Source organism: Triticum dicoccoides, chromosome 6A, assembly GCF_002162155.2.
Source record: "Triticum dicoccoides isolate Atlit2015 ecotype Zavitan chromosome 6A, WEW_v2.0, whole genome shotgun sequence".
NCBI lineage: Eukaryota > Viridiplantae > Streptophyta > Magnoliopsida > Poales > Poaceae > Triticum > Triticum dicoccoides.
The window spans coordinates 31,093,850-31,113,108 of NC_041390.1; the positions used below are offsets into that span (position 1 = coordinate 31,093,850).

General features: G+C 45.9%; 1 long non-coding RNA gene and 1 pseudogene across 1 annotated transcript; both read left to right on the forward strand.

Annotated features, from left to right (window-relative positions):
- The first annotated feature begins 477 nt into the window (after window positions 1-477).
- LOC119315558 lies at window positions 478-5,993 on the forward strand (annotated as a pseudogene).
- A 4,448-nt stretch (window positions 5,994-10,441) lies between these two features.
- On the forward strand, window positions 10,442-11,140 carry LOC119317781. Its single transcript, XR_005153750.1, has 4 exons — window positions 10,442-10,587; window positions 10,676-10,770; window positions 10,846-10,921; window positions 11,006-11,140. It is a non-coding gene; the product is annotated as an uncharacterized LOC119317781 (long non-coding RNA).
- Window positions 11,141-19,259: the final 8,119 nt, after the last annotated feature.

The window sequence follows — 19,259 nt, forward strand, 5'->3', positions numbered from 1 at the left end:
CAGCTAACTGAGGAAGGACGGCCAAACTGCTCTCGCGTTCTTCCCAGGGGCCTAGGACTAGAGTGTGTCGCCGGCTGGCCTCCGTCCGCCGGGTTTCTTGGGGCTGTTTATAGGACGCGAGGAACCAAAGAAATTCATTGATTAGCTTTGGGAATTGGGGCCCGGCCTCTTAGGAACTTGGGGCAATTAATTGGGAAAGAAGATGGAGAATGGGAGATGAACGAGGGTGTGATTGAAGGAGCCAGCGAAGGATAAAGATTTGCTTCTTTTTTTTGACTTTTTGAGTTGAGGATAAAGATTTGCTGTTCGTGCGTGACTTGTTTCCTTCTTTATGGGTCAGGCCTGCTTCTCTTGTGTACTAGTAGTCTATTTTTCTTGAGATACATGGGCCCCTGCTGAGGCTGGGCCCTAGGCCGTCGCACTCGTTGCCATGGCCCAGGGCCGGCCCTGGCGGGACTATCACTTCCAAGTTCCACTATGTTGATGGCCTCTGCTGCAAGAGAAGCAGCACGCCGCAGCTTCTCCTATTCCTTTACGCTGGCTGCGTCCTCCTTGTCATGTCGAGTAATGCTCCTTGGCATGTCGCAGCAGCTGCCAACTCGCCGTTCTCCTTCAGCTTCGACTTCTCCACCATATCCACCTCCCGCTTAGAAGACCTCCAACTCGAGGGCGATGCGGCCCAGCACGGGAAGCTAGTCGACCTGACCTGCTACTCCCTCACGCAGAGAAACCCCTACGGCGACTGCACGGGGCGGATGGTGTACGCTCACCCGGTGCCCTTCTATGACAGTATCACCGGTGAGGTGTCGAGCTTCACCACGCAGTTCACCTTCGCGATGGGGCTCAACTCCGCTGGCGGCAACGAGGGTGGCATGGCTTTCTTCCTCTCCAGCTACCCTTCAAGATTGCCGCCGGACTCAAGCGGCAGTGGGGGCAACCTTGGTCTCCCTGGTAATGACGGCCTGAGCCAAGCCTATGGCACAGACCGGTTCATCGCCGTTGAGTTCGACACATTGAGCAACACCTGGGATCCAAGGGGCACCCAGGACCATATCGGCATCGACATCAACACTGTTAGTCAGTCGGTTAACACGACAGGCTTGCCCACCTTCAGCTTGAACGGCTCTATGACGGCGTCCATCACCTTTGACAGCAATACCAAGATGCTTGTCGCCTCCCTGCAGTTTGATGACCGTCCTTCTGTCGGCCCTGTTGAGGTAAGCACCATGTTGCCAGATCCCGTCACGTCCTTGCTACCGTCGGAGGTGGCAATTGGGTTTTCTGCGGCCACCGGTGAATCCTTCCAGCTCCATCAGATTCTGTCATGGTCCTTCAACTCAACTCTTGCAACTCACGCAGGTATATCTGTATGCAACGCCCTAATTTTCTAATTCAGAATACTTGAAAGAATTATCTGGCAGAAAAAATGATACTAATATATACTCCCAAAATGGATTGCCGGTGTCTTCCCCTTTTCCAAAAAAGTCCCAAAATGGATTGACATAATAAGTGTTTGATTTTTTTCTAACTTTGATCATGAATATACTTAAAAAAATTAGATTCATCGTGAAGTAGTTTCATGGTCATTGTCTCGCAATTTTTCTTCAGCATATTTAGGAAAAATAGCAATAAAAGTGACACATCTCATAGGCCATGTCAAAACCTATTTTGGAAAAGGAGTGAAAATATTTTATTATTATTAAAGAAAAGGAACAAAAAGATTGTTATTTTGGCTAGGTAAATTATATTTTGGACCAGCTATTTGTTAAATTGATAACATGGATGAATATTTCTAAATTTTGACAGTTTGAACCACATTTCAAACTGAATATTCCACTTTGAACCAAATTTAACTCACATATTCAGTTCAAATGTGGAATGTTTCTAAAACGGAGTAGGATTATTTCTCAACATTCAGTAGATGTGGAATATTCACTATTTGTATCACCAGGTCTCCCTAAATATGAAATGTGCTTCAAAGTAGAGTATTCAGATCAATTGTGGTTCAAACTGTCAAAAATTAGAAATAGGATGTCCAAGTTGTCATGGTGTAACTCTTTTGTAAAAAAAAGGTAGTGGAGTTTAGACCTCTGTCATGTACATCTTACATCTCACTAGTAAAGTTTACTAAAATACCTCCATTGCCCACCAAATAACATGAATTTTTGCTCCAGCCAAAATTTTCAACAGCCTACCATCTCTCGTATAAATCTCACATCTAAGTCAGTCACGTTCCTTAACTTGCCTATTTATTTTTCAATGATCCCCATGGCCTGATGGCCAGACTCCAATATGAGTGATAATTCTTAAGTTCTCAAAATCAAGACATTTCATAGAGTGTTTAAATATTTATGCTATTAGTATGAATTTAGCATTTATAATTTATTACTTTATTTGGCCTTTTCTTGTATATATAGGTATTGGCCCACTAGCAACACAAATAAAGCTAAGCCGAGTGACCAAGGAGTCAGTCCCCACTAGCGGATCAGTGGACGATAGCGGATCAGGGGACACTAGTGGATCAGGGGAAAATAGCGGATCAGGGGAAAATAGCGGATCAGGGGACACTAGCGGATCAGGGGACAATAGTGGATCAGGGAACACTAGCGGACCAGGGGGCACTAGCGGACCAGGGGGCACTAGCGGATCTGTGGACAATAGTGGATCTGGGGACACTAGCGGATCAAGGGACACTAGCGGATCAGGTGACACTAGCGGACCAGTGGACAATAAGGGGTCAGGGGGCACTGGCGGATCAGTGAACAATAAGGGATCAGGGGGCACTGGTGGATCAGTGGACAATAAGGGATCAGGGGGCACTGGCGGATCAGGCGACAATAAGGGATCAGGAGGCATTGGCAGATCAGGTAGAAAACCCCATATGCTCGTGATCCTACAATTTTTTTGCATGAATATTGTTTTCAATTACAATAACGATATACTTTGATTTAAATGTCAATTGCTATATTTCTGTATAGCATAGAAAATGATTTTTCCAATAATTTGATAATGTCCGTTAGTCATGGCCTTACTATTGCATTTAACACTGAAAGTGCCCATTGCTTTTTGATAATTTAGTAGGATTATAATGCTTAAGTCGGCAAATACCAACAACATTTAGCTCCGCCAAAAAAAAATACCATGACAAAATGCTGGCTAGACCATGCCATGCTGCATACAATAATCATAATATATGGTAAGATATTCTAGAGAATATGTGAAACTTTAGAAGAAGCAAAGAGGACTTGCTTGATGAAGACCTGCAGGTTTGTGCTGCCGTTTTGCATGGAGGACATGGAAACATTTAGGTTATGTAATTGTGCTGCATCCAGGTGTTGTCAAGACCTTGTATTTTGTGCTCAGCTTTGTCTTGGCACACTCTAAAATTCTCAAAGATCATGTGTAAATTCTAGTTGCGGTTGATGGTAATGGCTTGGCCGTGGATGTTGGACTGGTATGACTTAGGTTGGGAAAGGGCAAGGGATGCACGTCAGAGTAGTACTTGTGGATAGGGATGGCAGAAGTGGATCTTGATCGAGTTATTTAGTTATTAATTACTCCCTCGAGTCCAAAAACGTTGGTGCATTTGAAACGGGTCTAATCAAACTTTTAAAACTTGACTATCAATTCAATGTGTAAAACAACTTTGAAACTTTTGACTATCAATATGTTTTGATGTACTTACATTCAAATGTGTATATTTTTCCCTAAGCAGTAGATCCATGATATCACAATTTTATTTAGTTCTATAATCATATTATAACGTTAAATAATGGTCAGAATTGTAAGTTGGAGACCGTTTTGTGTCCCAAATCATCATATTTTTGTGGACCGAAAAGGGTCACGTATTCTTGTTACCTTATAGATGGCCTTTTATGGTCACTTTGCTTAGGAATTTTAAAACACAAGAGCAAGCAAAAGAAGTTGTCTGGCACAGTCTACAGGAAATCTGCGCCCACGCCACACACAAAAAAAGGCTTTCAATAGGTTTAAATTACTTTTAAGGATATCCAATTAGTGAATATTTTCCTATGCAACTGAACAGAAATCGTTAAAGAAGAGTCGTATGCATTGACATCCCATAAACTCAACAGAAAGGCTCATGTAGATGAAGATTTCTAAATTTACAGTCCTGCAATTAATGTTCCTTCATTTTCGAAATAAGTGTTGAAATTCTCTCTAAATAAAGAGGCCCTCACTAACCATAACTCTCGTTGTAATGGCTCGGACAGTGCTTGTCTTTTGTTTGTACTCTGCTCTGCTTAATAATTAATAAAAATGGTTGTGTGCATCACATTGATGCAGAGGCTGGGGGTTTAACCTCCTTCTCGAAAAAAACAACACAGTGCCATGACTCCAGGAAATTCAGTGCAAATTTGATTTATTGTTTTTTTTGCGAATTGATGTATTGCTTTGAAGATGTGCACCTTGAGGAGAGTAATTAACTTCAACAATATTTAACCAGCATGGTCCATCCTTGAACAGGTAGCGGAGAGTATGTCATCACATGGAGTATACTATCTGTTCTGTACTTGGTAGCCCTGCTTTGGTGCGCAATGTCAGGTTTTTGACATCGTAGGTGGAGATTCAAAAGCGATTCCTTCGTGTTGGGAACAACCGGCCTTAGGCGATTTGAGCACAGCGAGTTGGCCAGGGCAACGAACGATTTCTCGGAGAAAAGCAAGCTTGGAGTCGGTGCCTTTGGTGCTGTATATAAGGGGTGTTACAAGGACAAGGAAGGCAGGCAATTAGAAGTTGCTGTGAAAAAAATAAAGCAGACTGAAGGAAGGGATTTCAGCGACGAACTCAAGACGATTAGTGCAACGAGGCACATGAATCTAGTCGAGCTGAAAGGTTGGTGCTGCAGCCGAGACAACTCAGCCTGTATCGGTTTCTGCTGTTGCGGTTGTCGGCAAAAGGTTAAACGTTTCCTTGTATATGAATTGGTACCTAATGGCGACCTGGAGTACCACCTGAAGAATGTTCTACCATGGGAGAAGAGGTATGCATGTATTGTTCGTACCTTTTCTTTTTTCTCCTCGAACTTGTAGAACATGCACCTTAATTTGGAGCAGCTAAAATGAATTGCTACCAAGAGTAATCATTCTATATTACCTGGTATAGAGTGACACTCTATGGTCTATGGCTTTAACCATAGTTATGATATAACAATATATTTCAGCTTCTTGTACTCCACATGTTAACATATGTAAGGAGCACATTGGGTTAAAAACGTTGCTTTATACTTTTACTTATATTAATTTAACAGGTACAAAATAGCGAAGGGGATAGGTTCTGCCATAACTTATCTCCACCACAGATGCAAGAGGTGCATCTTGCACAGAGATATCAAGCCAAGCAACATACTCTTGGACGATGAGTTCAACCCCAAGCTTGGTGACTTCGGGCTATCGAGGATCACTGGCAAGGATAGTACCATGCTGATGACAACTGCTATCGGGACGTTGGGGTACATGGATCCACAATGCATTAAAGATGGGGAAGTAGAGTACAACTGTAGGTCCGACGTCTACAGCTTCGGAATTGTTCTACTAGAGATTGCATGTGGAAAGAAGCCCAGGGAGCAAATCCAGCTGGAGGAGCTGAGGAGCACCGGAACTGAAGCCCAGTTTGTGGAGAATGTCGCTGATGACAAATTAAATGGAGACTACAATAGGACAGAGATGCAGCGCCTGATTTTCCTGGGACTCAGGTGCTCCCACCCAGTTGGGCAACAACGTCCTTACATGAAGGATGCAATGAAATACCTGGAGGATGGCATAGAGTTGCCTGCTATAACTGAAAGACAGAGCCACCAGGGTGCATATGGCACTACTTGCTCTGACGAGCAGGCACTTATGTCACCTGGTGCTGTCTCTTCCTGTTAGTCAATCTCAGCTAGCTGTGCCATTGATTCATGGGTCAACACTTTCTCATGCCTCATCCAAGCGTGTGTGTTTCTCATATGCACACATCTATCGCTTGCAATTCAACTTCCTAAGTTTACCGTTGTAATTCGGATATTAATTCATCAGTATATCGACTGCAGCAGTCCTAAGGCTCTTAAGTTTATCATGTTTACCTCCAGTTAGTAGAGTCCAGAAATATAGTCTGTTGTCAATGGAAAGGCGGCAGTTTTTATTTCAGTGTTTGGGTTTATCACTTCTATTGGATTATTTTTAGAAAATGTACTCCTCTGTGTTTACATCACAAAGAAAATAAGCAAACGCTTTAATGCATGTTGCATCCATGCCGTTCGTGTTTGGGTTCAAGAAAATTAGATGGATATATGAATGTTGCATCCCTGGTAATCGTTAAATGTGGGAACGCCTTTTGGTGGAATGTGACATTCCGACTAGCAATGTCAGATTACCGTGTTTGGATGGAAAAGTTTGAGACCGTGTTTGGTTCAACTTTGTTAATGTGACATCCAAGCCTCTCCATTGCTGCGATCTTCTCCAAGCCTAACTACTGCTGCAGATCATCTCCAAGTCCTTCTCCACTGCCGTTTATCTATAGCCTGGGAACTAGTTTCAGACAATGTTAAGTTGGAGACCCAGGAGTATCTGTCTACAACGTTTAATGGATTTCTTTGTACAAGTTCATTTCTTTACTGGATGATTCAGCGTGAGCGGTAGTGAAACATTTAATGGATTTCTTACAAGTTCAATGCTTATTCAGTAGAACTGCCATTTGTTGCATGGTTACCACAGTTGATCAGTTCGACGGCACGAATGGGGTTACTCCAGCAGGCACATCCACCGCGCCACAACCCGCCACGACCAGGATCCGGTCGAGCTCGAGCCAGTTCGAGCCGCCGCAGCCGCGACGGGCATCACCTCCTCGCAGTCCCTCCACGTCTGGCCACACGCCCACGACTCAGCCTGGACGTGCCGAGCGGGCTTTTCGGCCTGCTCGTGGCCCGTTGAGGACCGGACCGTACGGTCCAGGACCGCTACAAAATCCGGTCGGTCCGAGCTCTGAATATCGGCCCGATAACACATCCGGTCCGGTCCTGTTTTTAACCGGGCTGACCGAGCGGACCGAGAGGCGGCCCAAGGCCCAGGCACCCCACAGTCCAACTCCTGTTCGTTGCTAGGGCACGGCGCACCCCCAGTCGATCCATTGTATCCTCCCAGTCCCACGCCGCACACCAAAGACAGAGCCGCCACCTCCAGGTCAAAGGCGACGGCGCCGTCGGACCTCGCCCCATCCGGCCGTCCCTCTCCAATCTCCATCGCCACCTTGATCTCTCCTACCGCGCCATTGTCACCTTGCTCTTGTCCAAGCTGGAGGAGCACGAGTACACTGGTGACGCAGATCAAGCAGCAAGGACGCAACCCGCACGCTGTCGGTCCCGCCTCCCCTGGTTCCTTGCCGAGCGCCACGAAGAGGAAGGGACTCAGGTAACCTCGTCCTCGACTATCTCATCCTCTGTAGTTTGTCCTCTGTTTTAGGTATAGGTTGTTGTTTATTTCATGATTGATGTACACTTGCTTGTACCGATGAAGTGATGAGGTAGAGGTAGATGTTTAGGTTGCTGCTTTATTGTTGATAGATCTACACTTACAGATGAAATGATGAGTTATAGGCTGAATCAGGCAGAGATAGATGTTGCTATTTTTATTACAATGTGCTTCTTTTTGTAGAGAATGGTGAAGGGGAAGGGGAATGAGAAGGAAAATGCGATTGGGAAGGAGAAGGAGAAGGGCAAGATGAAGGCAAAGGAGAAGAGCTTAAGTTACTTAATTAGGCAAGAATCGCCGCTGCCTCCGCCGGTTCGGAAGAAGGGCAAGCCGCCGAAGCCGATTAAGAAGGCGAACGACTATACCAATGCCCCAATCACAGATTTGATTTGTAGGGTAAAAAAACACCCTCCACCGCCTCCGCGTCTCCCCGACCGCACCGGCGCTGGCGTGCGTGCTGCGGAAGCTGCTGCCTCCGGCTCCTCAACCAACTCCGAGATGGCTCATGCATCTACTATGGTATGATTGTTTTACTTGATGATGGATGTAGCCATATTCACATATATCCATATAGGTACTGTTTTTTCTTATTTGTGTGCTCATGTGTGTTAGGTGTCAGAGGAGGAAGAGGAGGAGGAGGACGAGGACGAGGACGAGGGCATTCAGGAGGAGGAGGACAAGGACGATGAGGAATACGAGGAATTTGTTGTCCCGCCTGGAGGTTATTATGTGTCGGATTCCGACGAGGATACGTCGGATGGGTACAAGGAATCAGTTGCTGAACTAGAAGCCGAAGGAGGTGATGATATGTCCGATGAAGAAATTGTGCATGTTATTTCCAGTGGTAAGGAGGCAAGAGAAAGGAACAAGAAAAAGACCAAGAGGCCAAGAGCCAATGCTCCTGTTAGGACGTCGTCAAAAGTTTGGGTCCATTTTCATAAGGATAAGAGGCCATCAAAGAAGCACCCTGGAAAGCTTGTGTTGAAGGCATGTTGCAATTATTGTGAGTCTGAATATGCATATAAACAAGGTGGTAGCACCTCAACTCTTAGAAGGCATCACAAAGTGTGTAAGAATTACAAGAACAAGAAAGCTAAGGAAGCCATCCAAGCAAATCTTTTCTTCCGAAGAACCAATGCTCCAACAATGGACCATTCCATTGAGTATGACCAAGGAATAATCAAAGAGCTTGTTGCGAAGATGATATGTGTGCATGAGTATTCATTCAGAATGGTTGAACATAAGTGGTTCAATATTCTAATGAAGAGCATGAATCCAAATTATCAACCCATCGGAAGGAAGGCAATAAAAAGTGAGTGCATGCAGGTTTTTCATAGAGAAAAAGAGGTGCTTAAATCCCTCCTAAAGGGTGTGGACTCCATTAGCTTAACTATGGATTTGTGGACAAGTAATCAGACCATATCTTACATGTGTGTGGTTGCACATTATATAGATGAGGATTGGAAGATGCAAACTCGTGTGCTTGCTTTCATAGAGTTGGATCCTCCTCACTCTGGAAATGTCATTGCTGATGCTCTCTATGCTTGTGTGACCGAATGGAAGATTGAGAACAAAATCGCGTCCGTCACACTCGACAATGCTTCTAACAATGATGGTGCCGTTGATGCTTTGAAGGCAAAGTTCTTGGTTCGTAGAGGTATGCTTGCTGTTTTTCAACATATGCTTGCTGTTTTCGACTTGTATGCTCATATAGAAGTTGAATATAGATAAGGAGTTGAACATATGCTTGCTGTTTTGAACATATGCTTGTGGAGTTGAACATATGCTTGCTGCTTTTGAACATATGCTTGTGGAGTTGAACATATGCTTGCTGTTTTTGACTTGTATGCTCATATGAGAGGTATGCTTGCTGTTTTTAACTTGTATGCTCCTATTCTTTTGCAGGTGCGGACTTCGATGCCCAATATTTCCATGTCCGTTGTTGTGCACACATCCTCAATTTGGTGGTGCAAGATGGGACAAAGGTCTTGGACCCTTTGATAAAGAGCTTGAGACAGACGGTGAAATATTTCAAGAGGTCACCTTCTCGTCTCAAAGCATTTGTTGACACTTGCAAAAGCTTAGGTGTCACGGTTGGTAAGCTTTTGCACCTAGATTGCAAAACAAGATGGAGTTCAACCTATAAGATGATTAAAACTGCCCGTAAATACAAAGGAGCCTTGACCTCTCATGCGGGTTCCGATGCCAACTATGCTTGGGCGCCATTACAAGCAGAGTGGGATATGTATGACCTTATTGCTCCATTGCTTAAGAGTTTGGCTGTGGTGACGACCGCATTTTCAGGCAACTTATATCCTACTTCAAACATCTTCTACTTACACATTGTTGGCATCAAGGTTGCAATCAAAGAGGCAATGAAAAGTACAAGTGAACAGTATAGGGTAATGGCCGAAGAAATGTTGGAGAAGTTTGACAAATATTGGGAAGAAAAGAACAACGCCATGGTGATTGCTACCGTGTTTGATCCAAGGTACATATGCTTGCTGTTTTTCAACAAATGCTTGCTGTTTTTACTCCTATGCTCATATAGAAGTTGAATATAGATGAGAATTTGAACATATGCTTGCTGTTTTTGAACAAATGCTTGCTGTTTTTACTCCTATGCTCATATAGAAGTTGGATATACATGAGAATTTGAACATATGCTTGCTGTTAACTCATATGCTTGCTACCATCTTTGATACAAGGTACAAGATGAATTACATAGAGTGGGCCTTTGGAGAACTTTATGGACCGATGAGATGTAAACATGAGTTCGACCTTGTAATGGAAGAGTTGGAGACCTTGTATGACAAATGTGTGGCCCAAGATAATAGAGGTGGAGCAGAAGTAAGTGCATCCTTGTCTACAAGCATCCCAATTCAAGCTGGGTATGAGTCCTTCTTATCGGCCCGTTCAACACAAATATCAAAGAGTGAGCTTAGAAATTATCTAGAGGATAAATGTGAGCCTCCCACAGTTCCTCTTGATCTTCTTGGCTGGTGGAAGGTACATGCTCCTAGGTACCCAATGATGGCAAAGATAGCAAAAAAGTTCCTCACTATCCCGGCTACCTCTGTCTCATCGGAATCAACCTTTAGCACTACCGGAAGGATTTTAGGTATGTCAACTTATCCTTTTAAACTTTGGATATGAAATTGTCAACTTCTCACACTTGAACTAACATTTTTCAACTTGTGTTGTATTAGATGACTATAGGAGTTCTCTGAAACCCTCTACGGTGGAGGCCTTGGTTTGTAGTGCAAGTTATATCAAGGGTTCACACATCGACTTGAATGTGTTGGTATGTTTGCTATTTTCTCTTTAAATTTTCTTTGTATTTTGTTTGTCATTGTGATGTGAAAATTTGGCTATGTAGCCGAGGGAGGATGAGGAGGATGAGGATGTTGAGACCATAAAGCTACCCTCCTAAAGTGTGGCAAGATGAACAACTGGTAACTACTATCCCTACATGTTTCACCATACTTGTCATATGATACCCAATATGTTTATGTGGACGTCTCTTTTCTTGATTGTAGACATGTGGATGTTGCTCTTGCTATTTTGGAGATGGATGTCAAAGAGATCTTCTCATGTGGATGCTACTTTTGCATTTGTGTTAATGCTGGACTTGCATATTGTCATTGCAAGTTTGAAGATGAACCATTCATTCGTGTATGTTTGAAACCACTCATTTGTGTTATGTTGGAACTTGCAATTGTTATGAACTATGAAATGCCATTGCAAGTTTGTAATCATGTCGTTCAATGATGATATGAACTCATGTTTGACTTGTGGATGTGATACATGCTGTTTGTTGCTGTTAAAATTCTGTGTTTTGATGTCCAAAATTCAATGAACTGTTATACAAATTTTTGGTGTATCCATTTTCTTTACAAATTGAAAGAGATGCCTACAGTGGCAAAATGCTCACTACGCGAGGCAACAAACGGTCCAAAGGAAATTCATAAGTTGTTTCTCAAGTTGACTGCTTGTTCTGCTACAAATAAATCAACCCATCGTCTTCTTTAGCTAGCTTGCATGCACTGATTCAGATGAATCGATCGAGCTGCCTACCTGCTAGCTTGCACGTACTCAAATCAATCGATCCAGCTGCCTGCTAGCTTGCACGTACTCAAATCAATCGATCCAGCTGCCTGCTAGCTTGCACGTACTCAAATCAATCGATCCAGCTGCTAGCTAGTGTGCTAGCTTGCACGTACTGCATGAAAATGAATCGATCCAGCTGCCTGCTACTGTGCTAGCATCACATACTGCTACAAATGACAGATCTAGCTCTCGGTCCATTCGGTCCTCTCGGGCCTGACCGAGCTGGGGTACTGCCGGTCCGGTCTTGAGAAAGCGGACCGCTCGGCAGCTCGGTTCGGTTCGGTCCGGACTGGCCGCGGCCGGTCCAAAGCACGGCTCGGTCAAAGACCGGACCGGCCCGGACCGTGTCCAGCCTGACCCACGACCCCGCCGCCAGGCGCCCGCCACGCCGCCGACGCATGCTGCGCACGCGCACCGCCGCCAACCGAAGCCCGTGGCCCACGCCAGCCAGCCACGAATCGGGGGGAGAGAGACCTCGCCGCCCCTGCCGCCGCCGACCGGGCTTTACCCGGCGGCGCACCTGGGTGGCGGCGAGGGGAGGGGAAGGAGAGGGAGGTCGCGGCCCGGCGACGCTATGGTTAGCCCCCCTGGTCGCTCGCGGGAGGGGTCGGACACGTGAATAAGGTGTATGATTTAGTTCGAAACGGGATTATGCATGATGTCCCATTCCTAGTGATCTTTAAATGTGGCAATGTGTTGAGGTGGACTGCCCTCTAGACCGACACTCGGACTAGGCGACTAGCAATTCAGATTACCGTGTTTGGTTTGAAAATTTTGATACCGGGTTTGGTTCAGCTTTGTTAATGTACAAACGGTATTACAATCATATAGCGGGAGGCAACTGCAACAGAATGGAAAAATGCTAAATCTGCTTGGTTCAGATTAGTAACGCTTTCGGTTGTGGAAACTGAAGAATGCTGTCAGAATAGACAATTACTATTAATTAACAGGCGGTCTGGATATCAATACAAATCAAATTTCTGGCGAACCTAGCTCTTAGGTGAGGGTTGGCTGTCGGAAATTTGGTATCTGGCTATGCCAGGCGGTGTGTGTGTGTGGTCTGAGTTGTACCAAATCAGTGCCGTGTTTATTGGTTTCTTATAAATGAAATCAAGATCGGAGACTCGAAAACAAATCAAATTTCTCTGTCAAGCACAAAGTTATAACTTGAGCCCACTGCAGAACATATATACCACTAAACACAATAGTTCCGGAAGCGGCGGTTGGCTGCAGGCTAGGCACGCACAAGAACAGGCTTCTTACACAATGGACATGTAAAAAAAGACTAACCTAAACACAGATCCGGAGGGAGAGGTGGTGGTGGTGGTAGACTGCAGCACGCCGGGTTGGGGATCCATCCAGAGAAAGAAGGAGCCAAGGAGGCCGCCGCTGCCCCCTGCTGCACTACCTCTCGAGCAGGGAAGGGGATCGGCAGCCGCTGCTCCTCCTCAAGTGGCGCCGTGCTTTTGAGATTGGAGCCGGACATGGAACCTCCTATACCGCGCGTTACCCGGCAGACGACTACCGAACACTAGCCATTCCATGAGGAAAAACTCTGCCCAATACGCTGCGGAAGATTCATTCGATTATACTTCAACTGGTTTTTTTAGGTGCCGGTTTTTTTCTAAATTTAAAACAGTCACAAGTTTGCAAAACAAATCATGATTTCGAAAATGTTATGAGTTTAAAAATTTGCAAATTTAATATTCAAGATTTTAAAAAATGTGTTCCCAAATTGTAGAAATGCTTGAATTTCAAATATGTTCGCGAACTAAATGTTCCCAAATTCAAAAAATGTTCACGAATCTCAGAAATATACATGATTTTTTATAAACGTTCCATCTAAATTTAAAATATGTTCACATAAATATTCCTGAATTTCAAAAGTTGTTCATGGAAAACGGAACATAAAAAATGAAAAAATTGATAAAAGAAACACACACAAAAAACTACTAAAGGAAGGTTCTAGAACCTTCCTAAAACCGGTGCAGAATACACAGATGTAAGAGCATAAAATGGGTCTACCCATGTAGCGGGCGACAGCTCCGGGGGTATGCGATTGGTTCACATCCAACGCAGTACGTGTGGAATATGATCTATTGCCGAATGGTCCGTTTGCCTCGGCTCTCTTTACTGTAACGCTGATTTGTTTTTGTTGGGGACCGGAAAGTATTGAGCCTTCTCTTTTAACCAGACATACAGGTGCTTTTATGTAAAAAGTCGGGCTTTGATCTGCATCCCGATTTCTAGATTCAACGACTCATGTTTGAGTTTTCAAGACGCCGACATTGCCTTCAGGGGGGAGTGTGGCTATATATGAGCAGATCCAACTCCAACCCCCTAAACGTTCCCATCCCACTCTCTTTTCTGGTTTCAAGAGCATGCAATGATGCAATGGCCAACTATCCATCGTCTCGTCCAATGGTGCCACCAACGTCGGCCATCACACCGCCTGCTTACCTCCCCTCCAACTAATTAAGTCATGCCCTCGAATCCCGATCCCTAGTGCCCAAACTCATGCCTCAGTTTTGATTCTCCATCTCCCCTAGCCACATCTGCCTACTCCTTCCATATGTCGCTTCGACAACCACAATGATCTCTCAGGTGGTTGATGGAGTTGTGAGCGCCTTCTCTGTGCCCTCTTCGATGTCACGCCCATAGCGACCCTCCTACCGCCCTCCTGCTCCACTTTCGATTACGAACAAGAGCCCGATGAGATGGATGCCATGACAACAATGATGTCATAGTCCCCAGATCTGAGCTATTGGAAGTGTAAGAGAAGAGCTTGATGAGCACTTGGCCACCAAGGCTTCCATAGAAAGTCACACACGCGAACGAGGCCACGGTATTGAAATTTGAATGCACTTATGCAATGTGGTGTTTAATAGTTTATGTATCTCGGGAGCAATGTCGACACCGCCTTCGGTCCTTCGTATCTTGGCGGGCTCTTCGTATGTTTTTGTGCTAGTGTCAACGTAGTAGATCTCTTCATGCTGGTCTTCGGGTTGGTGGTGTTGTTGACAACCAACAGCTTCGACGGCAGAAGGCGGGCCCTTGGGTTTTTTGCTTTGTTCCCACAGCCTTTGGGTTAGCAATGACACTATGGCCTTTATTCTCCTATTGTGTCTCCCAGAGCGATAGATTTTCCATTGGTGGTTTTGTGCTTTCCGTTCTCTATTGTTGTGGGAAGCCGACCGAAGTTTGTTATGGAGATGGTTTGGCTCTGGGATCTCTGACCTACGCAAGGCTTCTATGATGGCGGCTTATTCTCAAGGCATGGTCCAGTTGGACCTTAGCATGACTTCCTGGCCGCAGTATACAATGCCAGATTTGGAATGATTTGTTAGACCATAGGATTAGGATGTTAAGCGGGTAGCATTAGGTATCAAATGCACTGTATCTTGCTTCATCACATCGCTCAAGTCAAAGTTTGCTACTCTTAAAGCAAATATGCAGTCATCGATGTGTAAGAAGTGCTAAGATTGCCTTGCCTTTGGTTTACCTCTCTTGGCCACAACTAGATTGTTCAGCCTTTTCTTGTGAGCAAGAAGTGATACTTTCACCTCTTCAAAACTCATCAAAACGTCAGTCAACCCATCTAGACATCCCCAGCAATCCAACATCACAAAGAAAGCAAAAGAGCAATGCAAATTGGCTGATTTAATCGCCAACTGTTTATGTAGAGCCGCAGGCTAATGCAGGTGCAATTCAACATACAGAGTGTTAGAGTTATGTCGAATATAGTGTACAAGGTAGGTTGCAGTTGGATTATGAGTAGTATTGTGTTTACATAGGACTAGGAAATATGCCCGTGCGTTGCAACGGGAGCGAAAAAAGATATCCTATCCTTCCCTTATCCCTGCACACAATGGTCCACGCCCTCCATGTCAACACAACACCCTACCTATGTCGGATCCGGCTTGCTTGCTCCCTCCCAATGCTCCCATTCGTGCTCCCACTTTATCCTACGACTGTCTTTTTTCCTTTTTACTTTCTAATTAATCATCTCCCCCCTGATTTTAAGAGGGTGGGGCCGAGCCTTATTTTGTTCCAATCAAATCAAGCCACGTATGCGGGAGCACGGATGGGCACACGTGCGGGGAGCAGGCAAGTCTCGTCCACCTATGTCTCCGCTTATCCTCCTTCCTGTCCTCGCTGGCGGTGGCAGTTTAACATTGTGTCAGTGGAACGACGTGGGCGGCTGCTGTCAATAATGGGAGGAGATCATCAACGGGAGGGCTCGGCCGCGTCAGGTGGGTGTCGTCGGTTAGCGATGACAGGCGTGCCGAGAATTTGATTCAATCCCTGGTGCTAACTTGACGCCGCCGAACCGGAAAAGTAGGACCTAGGCGATCAAGGAGGCGAAGAGGGATCCCTTGCGCGCCCCCGGTGACACCGCCGGTTCCCTCTCTCTCCGTCGGCCGCTCCGGCGGCGGGAGGGAGGGGGAACCTCGGGTCTGTTCGCTAGGTGGGTGTGTGGTAGGGTTAGGGTTGAGGGAGACGCTGCCGAGGCCGTTGCGGTGGTGTCGTGTCAGAATAAGTTTCTCCGGGCTCCGTTCACGGTCAGGCGAGGCTTTTGCCTTCGTCTAGGAGCCAGCGGTGTTGGGGATCCCCGGATCTCGTCGAGGTCGCGGGCTATGGTGGTTGGAGGTCCATCGGCACTGGCCGTTTGGATCCTCGGATAGGCGATGGAAGCAAGGAGACGAAGACCTTTCTTCTTCCTTATTGGTATGATTTGTTGCTGTTGTTCTTCTCCTTCCTCCGCGCTGATGCTGGTGGGAGATCCTGCTTTGTCCGGGCGGATGGCCCGACCGCGCTACTGGACCGGTCGGATGACTCGAGTTCTCTTCCTTTCGGAAGGGACACTTTTTGCGGTACTCAAAGCCAAAGATGGCGACGGCTGTTGCAGGTGTGTTGGATTGATGCCCATGCCCTCTCAGCGCTGGTGTCAAGAAAGGAGAAAGCAGCGTGGTGGCAATTGTACCGTGGTCGAAGATGATGACCTGTTTGCGACTGATTGCAGATCCTTCTGCTGCAGGGGTCTTCTCTCAAGATTCAGGGATGATGACACAGGGCTCCAGAGATCTTCTTGTGTTATGGTTGTCTTAGGTTACTCTAGATGTTCATGGTCCTTTGTGTTTGCGTTTCAGTGTGCTTGTAAGGGTCAACTACTTTGTACTAATTCGTGATTTGAATGAAAAATTTTCAAAAAAAAAAAAGATGACAAGCGTGCCTACTTTTCCCAGTAGTCTTTTTTTCTTCTGAAACGTTGTTTTCCCGGGAGTTAGAACAATCTATGTGATGTCTGTTCTCTTCCTTTTTATGTACGTCGGTGGTGCTTTTTGCAGTTGCCCATGCGGACACCCGTTTAGGTTTACCTCTATCGACATTCAACGTACAACAGCTAGATACGGGTGAAGGCCAACTGGAGCACAGGCCGGCGAAGTGACCAAGAACGGCAGCGGACGATCGATCGGGTCGATAATAAACCTAGACGTATAGATAATGACTTAATAAACATATGCCCGTCCATTGTGATGGGAGAAAAAAACTATTTCATGTCTCTTGGTCACAAACCGTGCATTGCCATGGAGAATATCCACTTATGCATGCATGGGTGATATAGTGAGATGATGTTGTCAAGAATCATAATCAAAAAATCGATTCAACTTAATCCTCCTTTTGTTGAAGGATCATGCATGCACGTACATGTATTTCTCTACATAATCGATTCATAGTTGAGTCCCCTTTCATCTACCGAGAAACAAAAACATATCTGGATGTAATTTTCTCATTTTCCAATTGAACCTAGACACCATGTCCCACCCTTAACTCTCGTCACCCAATGTCAACTTAAGCCTAATTTAGTGTTAAAAAGAAAAGACAATTTACTAATTCCTTTGTCACCCAAGTACCTACTAAAACCTAGTTTAGTGTTCCAATAAAACAATCACCGAAGTTTTGTCACCCAAGTACCTACTAAAACAATCACCGAACCAATTTGCTATATGTAGTGTGGCACACACCTAGTTTAGTGTTCCAATACATCGAGTCGAATGTTTTTTTTCAGTCGGCTGATGGGTAGGTGTTCCCTTTCCTACATATTCAAAGCATATAGTAGTACCAAGATTTGAGATTGCTACAGATTCGAAACGCATGCCTGCTGTGACAAACAAACACAAAGCTCTAGCCGGTTCGTCCCTTCAGACAACCTCCTGCACAGTGACCCACCAGCTGAGCCGCATGGAGCGGATGCCTCGCGTACGACGAGCTCCCGTGTCTGGCTAGTTCCCGCCGTCCCCGATAAACGTCGAGCACTTTGCCGCCGCAGCAGCAGCTAGCATCGATTGCAACCAAAAGCCCAGTTCGATACCTTACCTCACCTCACCTACCTCAATCGCCTGTATATATGTCGAGAGAGTCCTGGACAATGGCGGAGAGCGGCGTGCCGGCCAGACCGATCGCTCGCGCGCGTACGTAAGTCTCGATGGTAGTAGCTGAGGTGACTGCCAGGGAGCTAGCTAGCTGCATATTACAGTTCAGTCGTCGTGAGAGTCAAGCAGAGTTGATCGGTCGGTCATGGTTCTTATGGAGGTGCCGCTGCTGGTGAAGAGGCAGGCCATAGTCGAGGAGGCCGACGCGGCGCCGCTGGCGCTGGTGACACCACCGGACTCGCAGGGCCGTCGGCATAGGTCCATTGCCATCGGCATAGATCTATGCCTACGACTGCCGTCGGCATATCCCCGTCGACATAGATCACGTCAGCGTAGATGTGTCAGACCGTCGGCGTAGTATAGTCGTCGGCATAGGAGCATATGCCGACGGCCGTGGGAGAGCCGTCGGCATAGTTTAGCCGTCGGCGTTGTTTTCCGTCTGACGGCAACGGACGGCGCCGTCAACAGCGCTGGCGATTCAGGGGACGACACGTGGCGCATGTATGCCGACGGCTCGGCCGTCGGCATAGATGGAAATCTATGCCGACGGCCTAGCCGTCAGCATACATGCGCCACGTGTCGTCCCCCGGCTTCTCCTGGCGGCAGGGCTATGCCTACGGCAAAGCCGTCGGCATAGATTTCCATCTATGCCGACGGCTTTGCCGTAGGCATATCTCTGCCATGTGGCAGCTCCTAGTAACTCCTGGGCGTATATATGCCGACGGCTTTGCCGTAGGCATAGTTTTTTTTGTTTTTTTTATTTTCCCCGTTTTCTCTTTTCCAATTCATTTGACAGCATTTCAAAACAGAACAATATGAAATTATGCAGAAATATGACAATTCATCATGTGAACATACTCAAGTTCATCTAAACATACTCAAGTTCACCATCATCATCTAAACATACTCAAGTTCATCACATCATCTAAAGATCATCACCGATGGAAGTTCATGAACATAAAAGTAGTGCAAGACATGAAACATGATAAAAGTAGGAATATGAAAGGCATGGCATGATGGCCACATGCACAGAATCATCAAGCAAGAGCACCCCCGCCAAAACCACCACCTCCGCCAAAACCACCGCCACCACCTCCGCCAAAACCACCACCACCACCTCCGCCAAAACCGCCATCGCGACCACCACCACTCTGCCAGATCGGAGTGACTGGGGTCGACGGAGCAGGAGTCGAGCCACCGGTCCCCTACATGTTTCAGAAAAGATTCTAACGGTAAGTATGATATGATA